Here is a 10661-nt window from a genome sequence, read left to right on the forward strand (position 1 = left end):
TGTGCGTTGTTCACGGTTGGTTCGTTGTACGCTCCGAATGAGGGGGCGGAACGTTTTTTACGGATGGCAATTTCGGAGGCCACGACCACACCGGATCGCAATGTCGTCATCGGAGGGGACCTTAATCTGGTGTTTGATAATGCCCAGGACCGATCTAGCCTGCGCTCGGGCCAGACCGGGGCGATCTCGAAAGAAGGGCTCCTCTATCTGCAGGAGCTGGGGTTCTGCGATTTATGGCGTAGTTTGCATCCGCGGGATCGGGAATATACTTTCTACTCTAACGCGCATAAGACGTATGCCAGACTAGACCATTTCTTGGTCTCCCAGTCGGCGAGAGCGATCTCTACGGCAGTGGAGATAGGCACGGCGTCACTATCGGACCACGCCCCGGTGACCGCGACTTTCACCGTCCCACCCGTGGTGCGTCCTGCTAGGGTTTGGTGTTTGCGGGACGCCCTGCTGCACCGAGAGGGGGTGCTCCGGAGAATACAGCTTCAGATTCGGGATTTCCTCAAGCACAATGATAACTCGGACACCGCGCCCGCTACGCAGTGGTCGGCGTTGAAGGCGGTACTAAGGGGGGAATTTATCTCCATCTCGGCGGCAGACAATAGGGAGCGGGAGAGCAAACGGGGCAAACTCACGCAGCAAGTCAGGGAACTGGAGCGGATGCATCAACGGACGGGTGCGCCGAGACTCTGGCGGCAGCTAAAGGCCGCTCGCCAACAGCTCACGGCCCTGGATCAGGATAGGGCAGAGTTTGCGGCGCTGCGGTTACGGCAAGCTTATTACGCAGGGGGAGATAAATGTGGCCGCCTGTTGGCTCACAAGCTCCGGGAGACCCGTCAGCGTCAGGGAGTCCAGCGGATCGTTCGGGCGGACGGGGGGGAGGCGACGGAAGACGGGGATATTGCAGAGGCGTTTCGGGAGTTCTATGAGAATCTATATGCAGAGGCTCCCTTAGACCGTCAGGATGGTGTGGCTTTTTTGGACTCGGTCACGCTGCCGGCTCTCACTACGGCGCAGGCGGATCATTTAGATAGAAGTATCCAACTGGAAGAGGTCATATCCGCAATCTCCCGCCTTAAGGTGGGTAAAGCACCAGGCCCGACGGCTTTTCGACTATCTTCTACAAGAAGTTTTGCCCCCTGTTGGCCCCGATTCTCACCCGGCTGTTTAATTCTTTTGCCGCTCAGGGAGCTATTCCTGGCGAACTCCTGGAGGCCTCGATTACTGTCATCCCCAAACCTGGGAAGGAGAGTTCGCGCTGCGGATCTTACCGCCCGATCTCCCTCCTTAATGTGGATTTTAAATTATATACCGGGATCCTGGCCTACCGCCTTGGCCCCCAGATGCCACTTCTGGTCGATCCGGACCAGGCGGGTTTTATACCCGAGCGCCAAACGGCAGACAACACAAAACGAATTTTGCATCTTATTGAAAAGGCCACCCGGGTTCCGGGGGAATTTATGATGCTGGCCATTAACGCGGAAAAAGCGTTTGACCGCGTGCACTGGCCTTTCCTGGAACAGGTGCTGGAGAGGGCGGGCTTGGGGGCACGGTTTCGCACGCACATCCTCGAATGCTACAGGTTTCCTACGGCGGTGGTCAGAGTGAATGGTTGCACGTCCACCAGACTTAGAATCGAGAGAGGCACGAGGCAGGGATGTCCCCTGTCCCCTCTTCTGTTTGCCCTTTATATGGAGCCCTTGGCACAGCGGCTGCGACAGAACCCAGAGGTGGCTGGGATCCGGTTTGGGGGTTATGTACATAAGATAAGCTTATATGAGGATGATGTTCTGCTGTCCTTGTCTGACCCACGGTCGGCCCTCCCGGCATCTTGGGAGGAGCTGCAGGGGTTTGCTCGTGCGGCCGGGTTTAAGGTGAATGTGGAGAAGTCCGTGGCGTTAGATTTATCGCTGTCCATTTCCACCCGTGCGAGATTACAGACCAGCCTTCCCCTTAGCTGGTCGACTGCAGCTGTCTCCTACTTGGGGATCCAATTGGCCCCATCGCTGCCCGCGGTGGTGGACCTCAATTATAGACTCCTACGCGACAGAATACGTCGTCAGATTGATAGGTGGCGGTATTGCCCCCTTTCCCTGCTGGGCAGGGTTGCAGCGGTAAAGATGACCGTCCTCCCACAGATTCTTTGCCTCTTTCGTACTATACCTCTCCGTCCGCCGGCAGGCTGGATCAAGGCGATGCAGTCGGAGTTGTCCCGTTTTATCTGGGGGGGCGGAGGCCGCGTATGCGGCGGGCGCTGACGCTGCTGAGCCCGGAGGCGGGGGGCCTTGGGGTTCCGGACCTCCGACTCTATTTCCAAGCAGCCCAATTGCGATATTTGGTAGAATGGAGCAAATGGGAATCGGAGAAACACTGGCTGTTTCAAGACCAGGCTATCGCTGCGTGCCCTCTGCAGGGGATCCCCTTCCTACGCAATCCCCACAGGCCCCCGAATTGATATGCCTCTTATATCACGCGGGTTCCGCTTGAGGTTTGGGACGCCACCAGTCTTCGGCACGAGTTGACTACCTTTCCGTCCCCGCTTACCCCGCTGATGGGCAATCCGGACTTCACCCCTGGCCTGGAGGGAGTCGCCTTTGCGGGGTGGAGGGAGGCGGGTTGCCGGGCCCTTTGCCACGTTTATGGAGGGGAGGGGGGGGTACACTCGTTCTCCCAGCTGCGGGAGGTGTTTGGGCTGCAGGAGACGGAGAGATTGCGCTACCTGCAAGTGAGACACTGGGCACTTCAGCCACAAGTTCGCTCTGGGGCGGAGCGGCGCCTCTCTGCCTATGAGCGGTGGCTCATCACACGCACAACTGATAAACATCTCATATCGGATCTTTATAAACAACTGCAGATCTTATATTCACACTCCTATAACCCTATCAGGAACAGATGGGACAGAGAACTGGGGAGAACCCTGAGCCAGAAGGAGTGGGAGGATATATGTTACAGGGCGAGACATACTGCATACCATATGGGGCTCACGGAAACTCTCACTAAGATGGTGACGTATTGGTATTATACCCCTGAGCGACTGCATCAGATGGACCGGACGAGGGAGGCACGATGCTGGAGGGGGTGTAGAGGGGTGGGTAGTCTCACCCATATCTTGTGGGAATGTGCTCAGCTGGGGTCTTACTGGCAGCAAGTGTTAGATGAAATTGACAAACATTTCGAGACGGAGATACCACGCTTTCCGGCTTATGTGCTTCTTGGTCTGCCCAACCCCTTGACTTATCCGCTGCGGTCACGCAGAGGTCATTTGATGGCCATTGCTCTGGGGTCTGCAGTTCAGAATGTCCTCAGCCACTGGGGTACTCCTCAGGGGCCGACTTTAATGGGGTGGCTGTATCGCCTATGGCACGTCTTGGGTATGGAAAAACTGGCGCTGTCAATGAAAGGGGAGGGGGAGAAATTTGGAGAGTTGTGGCGGCCCTTCCTGGCGATTTTGGCCACTGAATTTAGGGAAGTCACTTGCCCTAGATATTTGAGATTGCTGCGCATTGCGGAACCTCCGGAGGAAGGAGGGCACTAGCAGCCAATGGGGGACTGGGAACGACGCGGAGCGCGGGGGGGTGGGGGTGGATTGGAGGGGAAGGGAGGTTTCTTTTAGGGGGGGGATAGGGTTTGTTGTGGGGGACATGTACCAGCAGAGGGGTCAGAGGAAGGTATTGTGCAGCTTCTGCGCATGCTGCTTAGGTGGGACATGAGGTTGGCTGGCCCGGTTGGGGTTTGTATCTTAGCCTGTGAGAGAGCTGCTACATGTTTATTCTCATGTTGAAATTGCAATAAAAACATTTAAACCATAAAAATGAAATTGTCTACCAAAATGAAGTCCCCCTTACAGTGACCATTCAAATAAGAACACCCACTCCTGCCCAACACTTTGACTCCATACGTGACACAGACCTGGCTCAAGTACCAAGCAACCTTTGGACCACAGGCCCAAATGATGTAGGCCTCATTCACTCTGCTACCCCATTCAGAATTACACTCAAGAAAGGTGCCATTCTACTATGAGTGTGCCAGTACCCCTAGTCCAAGAAGGCAGAGGAGGGTATTGCCCCAACTATACAAGCATTACTGGATCAGGGAGTAATATACCCCTGCACATCTCCTTGTAATACATGTCTGTTTCCTGTACGCAAACATTAGACTAATCAATGGCGTCTAGTACACGATTTACGTCCCCTCAACAACATCGTGGTACCAGAATTCCCAATAGTCCCTGACCCCTCAGTGATTCTAACGAATATTCCACCAGATGCAGAATATTTTCCGTCATTGACCTGAAAAACTCATTTTTCAGTGTCCCACTACACCACGATAGGTAATATCTGTTCTCATTTTCATTTAAAAATATTCAATTGACCTACACCAGGTTAGCCCAAGGTTATTGTGAATCCCCCAGTGTCTTCAACAGAGCTGTCAAAGATGATTTATCAAATTTCCAATGTGACAGCACGATGCTGCAGTATGTCGACAACATATTGCTCTGCAGTCCCACAGAGCAACAATGTAAAAAGGATACAATAGCCCTGCACAACATTAGCACAGAGAGGATACAAGGTTGACAAACAGATACTTCAATACTGCCAAAAAGAAGTGCACTACCTTGGACTTTTGCTCTCAGCGTCAGGCGAAGAGGCACCCCAGATAGAATTGAGGCAATAAAATGCACCACTGAACCGAAAACAGTCAAGGACATGCAGAAATTCCTAGGATTAGTGAATTATTTTAGCAAGTGGGTCTTTGGTTTCTATACCATCACTGCCCCACTGCTGAAAGCTGTTACACTGGCTAAAGACAGACATAAAATTGATTGGACACCAGAAATGAAGACAGCCTTCACACAACTGGTAGATGAAATCACAAATGCTCCAGTGTTACGCTCCACTGACTACACCAAGGAATTCTACTTGTTCACCCACTGCGACGGTCAAGTCATGACAGCAGTCCTCACCCCAAAATACCCCATGGGCCACAAGCCAATTGCCTACTTCAGTGGCATACTAGATTATGTAATGAGAGGACACTACCCATGTGAACAAGCACTAGCAACAGCAGCAGTCGCAGTTGAGAAAAGTACTCCCATAGTCATGGGATCCTCATTGACACTGTACACTGAACATGCTGTTTTTGCCATAATACAGAAAGCTAAAACAACTATTACCACTCAAAGAGTATCAGATTACAAAGTCATACTATCTTTGCCCTCTCTGAAAGTAGTTAAATGCCACACAGTCAACCCTGCCACTTTTTTTGCCCATCCCATTGCAACTACAGATGATAACCCTCATGATTGTGCAGCATACAGTCCAGATTAGTCAGGAGCAGCAAAGGAGGACCCATTGCCAGAGAGTATTGTGTACTTTGTTGATGGCTCCTCTACCATTGATCAAGAGACAGGGATCAGGTATATAGGAGCGGCAGTGGTTAGATCATAACAAAATGACTCCTCTGACTCCCTAGACATTATACAGTAAAATTAGCATTACCTTCACACTACTCAGCACAAGCAGCGGAACTAGTGGCATTGATTGCAGCGTTGAAAAATGGAGCAGAGAAACGCATCACTGTTTATTCAGACTCTGCATATGTCGCGACAACAACACATTCCAGCATCTTGCGATGGAGGAGGTGTGGTTTTCTCAAATCAGATGGCACACCTGGTATGCGCAGACAGTTACTTGAAGAGCTAATAGACGCACCGATACTGCCAGCTGAGGTAGCTGTAGTAAAATGTGCAACAGACACAAATGGCCAAGACTTTGTATCCAGAGGTAACGCTCTGGCAGACTGGGCAGCTAAAGCAGCCACCAGGGGTCCCCCACCTGCACCACCACCCCCACTTGCAGCACCACCAGAAGGCCATTAGCTCCCATCCTGCTTGCCCAACATGTACCTACAACAGTACAACACGACAAAGAAAGTGCAGAGGAAGAAAATTCTGATTTAACGCTTCCATACACTATTGACGATGCACAGCCATATGATCACATTGCACAATTACACTTCAGAGAAATACAGGAAAGTGCTCCACCACAAGAGAAAGAGTTATGGAAAAAGAGGGGAGTACAGCAAGACCACTCAGATTTTACCTATAGACAAACAATGACAGGAAAACCTGTCATGCCACAGGCCTTACTACAAGTAGCGCTTGATCAGATACACCTTCACACACATGATTTCCAAGATAATATGTCCACCACTCTACAGACTGACTGGTTCATCCCTAATGCCCATGAATTAATACAGCTTTTTGTTCATAAATGCCTCAGTTTTCAGCAGTACTCACCGAACGCCACTATGCAAACAGTTGGTTCTACAATACCAGAAGGCCCTTTCAAAGAACTATGTGGACATGATTGATCGCTGCCAAAATTATCGATACCTCATTGTTGTAGTATGCCCATTCTCACGATGGATTGAAGCTGGACCATGTGTCCACTGCGATGCCAAAGCAGCAGCTAATTTCCTGCTCCGTGAGGTCATTTCGCACTGGGATTTGCCAGACGCGATCCGTTCCGACAACGGCAGCTATTTCTCAAACGCCGTATTTGCCCTTCTCACAACAATGTTAGGGATTAAACATAAATTGACATCAGCATATCACCCACAAAGTAATGGCATTTGTGAACGCCTTAACAGCCTGCTCAAAGGAAAAATAAGCAAGATAAGTGCCACAACTGGAAAGAATTGGCTCTATTGCCCTCCCAATTGCTCTGTTTGCACTTAGAAATACTCCCAGTTCTGACCACCACCTAACACCCCACCAGCTTGTCACTGGTCGATCTACCAATGTATCTGTCCCCTCAACAAAACCCAAATTAGATAGTGAAAGTTCTTGTGAAATTGTGAAAGCTGAAATGTTGACTATTTATGTGCACTAACATACGCTGCGCAGTTCCTCTCTACCCAGATATCAAAAAGAAAAGACAAGGCCCCAATCGCTCCTGAGCTTTCACCTATCTGTACGGGATCCAAGATTTTTGTAAAAAAAGCTGTTAGAAAGTGGAGAGACACCAGATTCGAGGGTCCCTTTAAAGTGATAGACTCTTCACCCACTGCTGTTCGGATTGCAGAAAGGAAAGCATGGATCCACAAGAACCACGTCAGGATCAACCCGGCACCATCCCAGAACTAAGTGATGAACAAGGGGAAGGCATTGCGTTTCCATTGACCATCCAAGAAGAAGAAGAGAACAGTAATCGCTTGGTCGTTTATGGATTCAGACGCAGAAGAAATACCAGCCACACAGAAATTTCCTATTTGAAGTTATGTACATACATATTAATATTTTACATTATTGTTGGTGTGGGGATTGGGAACTTTAACTGGTATGCAGTTATATCACTCTGCATTGATAACAAGCATTGGCATAGCCAATAAGTCTCGCCTTTGGGACCTTATAAGTGTTTAGCAATGCAACAGTTGCATAACTAAATACTTATAAGGTCCCAAAAGCAAGACCTATTGGCTATGCCAAGCGGTCGTGCGGCCGCGAAAGTGAAAGTAATCGCAGTAAAGCGCGGCGCGCGCGCCCGCGCACCTGCACTGTAGCTCTAGGCTGGCCTGGTAGCACTTTTTGGAGGCCTCTCAATAAGTCTCTCCAGACCAGCGCATGCGCTGGGTCAGGCGAGACCTAAAAATGCCTATATTACTAAAAAAGGTCAAAGTTGTCAACATCACTGTGCACTTCAAATCACTTCCTCATCTACCTGTTAGCACACGTTTTGCAAATAGCACCCCTAGTAGTGAAAAGGGTTCGACATCCTCTGTCAGTGCTGTCAGCACCCCAAATAACTATGTGCCCCTCACCTCATCACCTCCTGTACCCATTGAAAATACAGAATGGATCAGTACCGTGGATATCACATTACGCCCCTCGCAGCTGCCTCGCCGATGCAGACAAGCCTGTCCTGACCAGTTGGAAGGGGACCATGGGGTCCATAACTCCCTATTAAATAACTTGTGGTATAAGGATATGACAGCAGCTGGCAAGCAGGTCACAAACCAATTAGTTATGTGTGCTCATATATTCCCCATGCATTAGGCGCAGATAGACTGATTTTCCCTAGAGAAGTCCCACCATGCACTGCCAAATGCCTTTTTCACCTGTTCCTTTGCCGCATACAAGGACAAGTCCAGATCCATTATTCTGACATTTCCACTGCATATTTAAACACCACAGCATGGGACTACAAACACACCACACACAAAGTTATCTCTGACCCAACTGACCTTGAGGGGATAATGCAGGAAATGTACAGAAGAGGAGTCCGTAACATCGACCTTAGGGCACATCACCTTAGGAAGTGTGGATACATCACAGTAGCATCACCTTCAGCAGTATGCAATGTAACAATATCCCATAGCCGCCCTTGTCAGAATAGAACTGTGCTGCTCCTATGGGCACAAGTTTTCTTCAATATTAAGTGGAATGATCCTGGCTTTGTGGAGTGCAAAGCAGCATCCTTAGGGCCCCCTTGGGTAGACTCAGATTATGACGATGGGATTGACTGGGAGGTTGAAAATGAGTGTGAACAGATATGGTTACAGGAAAGTAGAAGGTACACCTCGGGTGGGGAGAAAATGTCCAAACCTAAAAAGCATTCAAACTAAAGTCACCTCTTCTCTGTTTTCTAGGAAATGGCACGCTACCTGGGGGTCGCAACTGGATGCAATAGCACAATTTTAAATTTGGATATGCTGCACGGCACCTCCAGTCTAGTGGACCTCTACTGGGCATGTGGAGAACGCCTCTATCTCCAACTGCCTACTCAATGGAATGGACTTTGTACATTGGTGACCATGCACGAAGTTCACCAGGTTGTTCCAGCAGCCAATATTTCCCACATCCATTCGCATCCAATGACAGGCGATGTTACCTTGCTCCACCAACACCGGCGAACTGCTCAATACTTCACCAACAACGCTTTTGATTAAATTTCCCAAGAATTCCACCTTTTCAACCAAGCCCATCTCTTTTTCGGGAGCCTCATCCCAATGTTCCAGATAAAAGCAAATGCACGTTGGCTCGAGGTGACCCGCTACGAAGTCATGCGGGCCATCAACAGTACCAGGGATAGGCTAAATGCTATCAAAGAAGGACTGCGCCCGCTTAGGCTTATGGTTTTAGAGCATAGGTATGTCCTGTACATGCTAACTGCGATGGATGGTGGACTATGTTGCAAAATAGGAAAAAGCTGCTGCACTTTTGTGCCTTCGAATGATGCTGAGAATGGATCACTCACAATGGCCATTGAGAACTAGGACAATTTAAGGAACAAAATGTTTGAGGAAGGAGGTACCAGGGCAGACATAGCAAAGGACTGGTTTGATTGTACCTGGATGCCTTAATGGCTGTCTGCCCTTCTAAAAAATGTTGTACCGCTCTGCGGTGTGCTGTTGTTCCTATGTTGCGGCATACAGATAGTATGTCATTATGTGAAAAGATTCAGTACTAAAGTAGCAGGGATGAATTACACTAGCACAGGCAGACCATATGTGAGGACAATGGACCAGAGAATGAGGATAAACTAGCACTGTTAGAGATAGTTGAGCTCACAACGACTGGCTCACACTTATTATAGACCACTGCTGACGCCTACTACCAAGTACCTACCGCTCCCCCACTTCCCCCTGGTAGACACCTAGAAGGGGGATCCTTATGAATCACTAGCTGACAGGCCTGAAGGAGAATATGTCAAGTTAAGATCACTACTAGATAAGCAGGACAAACAGTGTCCCTACATTAATGACACACCCTGAATGCACCAACAGGACAAAGGGCCAGCCAAATACGCTGTAAGAGTTTTGTTCAAACATGAACAAGAGGAGGGAAATGAAGCAGGGTCCCGTTTTACCATATAAATGCCTTAGGCCAATTCAGCCCTACACCTGACGCATTAGACCCTCATTTGGACCCACCAGCCAACATTTAGGAATCTGTTAACAGAGTAGGCCCTATGCCTCTCTGATAAAATCACAACACATCTCCTCTGCAAAGGACACAAGCCCCAGCTCCGTCTTCTTGGTAAAACAAACTCTCACCGAGCCCCAACTCCTTCATTGTCCCCGGAGTGCAGGTCTCTTCTCACGAACACTGACCACAGAAACAGGGAACACACTGGGTGTACTGGGGTGAGGGGTGGGGGCCAGGTGCAATCTTTCACTTTTTTCGATACTATGGTATTTTTGCTAGCTTCACATAACTAAAGACAAGCAACTTGGCGTAGAAACATGACCTGTAACCTTTTGTAATCTTCCGCTTTCTTATAAAAATTCAGTGAAGTGACGTATATCGGTGCGGATAAATGTACACATTATGATATGATTGACAGCTAACACCTGTCATGTGACAGACTTGTGGTCAAGCTCTTCCTCATTAAATCAGTATAAAAGAGCTGCCCACAGTCCACCCGAGGGATCACCTTGCACCGAGAAACTTACTTGAGTCACATGCTCCGTGATCCTTGGTTAACCGTTCTCATTTTTAGAAGTCTTATTAAGGTTGTGCATTATTTATTGTACTTTGAAAAGTATTTCTATCAGTGCATTAATATGAGTTTAAGCCTCATTGAAATTGCATGGTATTGCTCACCATTTTAAAATATGTCTTTAACACTTGGTCTTTGCTAAAACCAAGT

At 49.0% G+C, this 10661-nt stretch overlaps 1 long non-coding RNA gene across 3 annotated transcripts in view; it reads left to right on the plus strand.

The window, feature by feature from the left end:
* The window catches only part of LOC146783433 (uncharacterized), a 72657-nt gene extending 62524 nt beyond the window's left edge, over nt 1–10133 (plus strand). For 2 of the 3 annotated variants that reach the window (XR_014970501.1, XR_014970499.1), the window contains one exon: nt 7095–7451. This is a non-coding gene — a long non-coding RNA (uncharacterized LOC146783433). Of the gene's footprint in view, nt 1–7094; nt 7452–8658 lie in introns of those variants that run through there. The other variant, XR_014970500.1, reaches the window with a different exon arrangement.
* The last annotated feature ends 528 nt before the right edge of the window (nt 10134–10661 follow it).

The sequence above is a fragment of the Triturus cristatus genome, chromosome 11 (genome assembly GCF_964204655.1).
Source record: "Triturus cristatus chromosome 11, aTriCri1.1, whole genome shotgun sequence".
NCBI classification, from domain to species: Eukaryota; Metazoa; Chordata; class Amphibia; order Caudata; family Salamandridae; genus Triturus; species Triturus cristatus.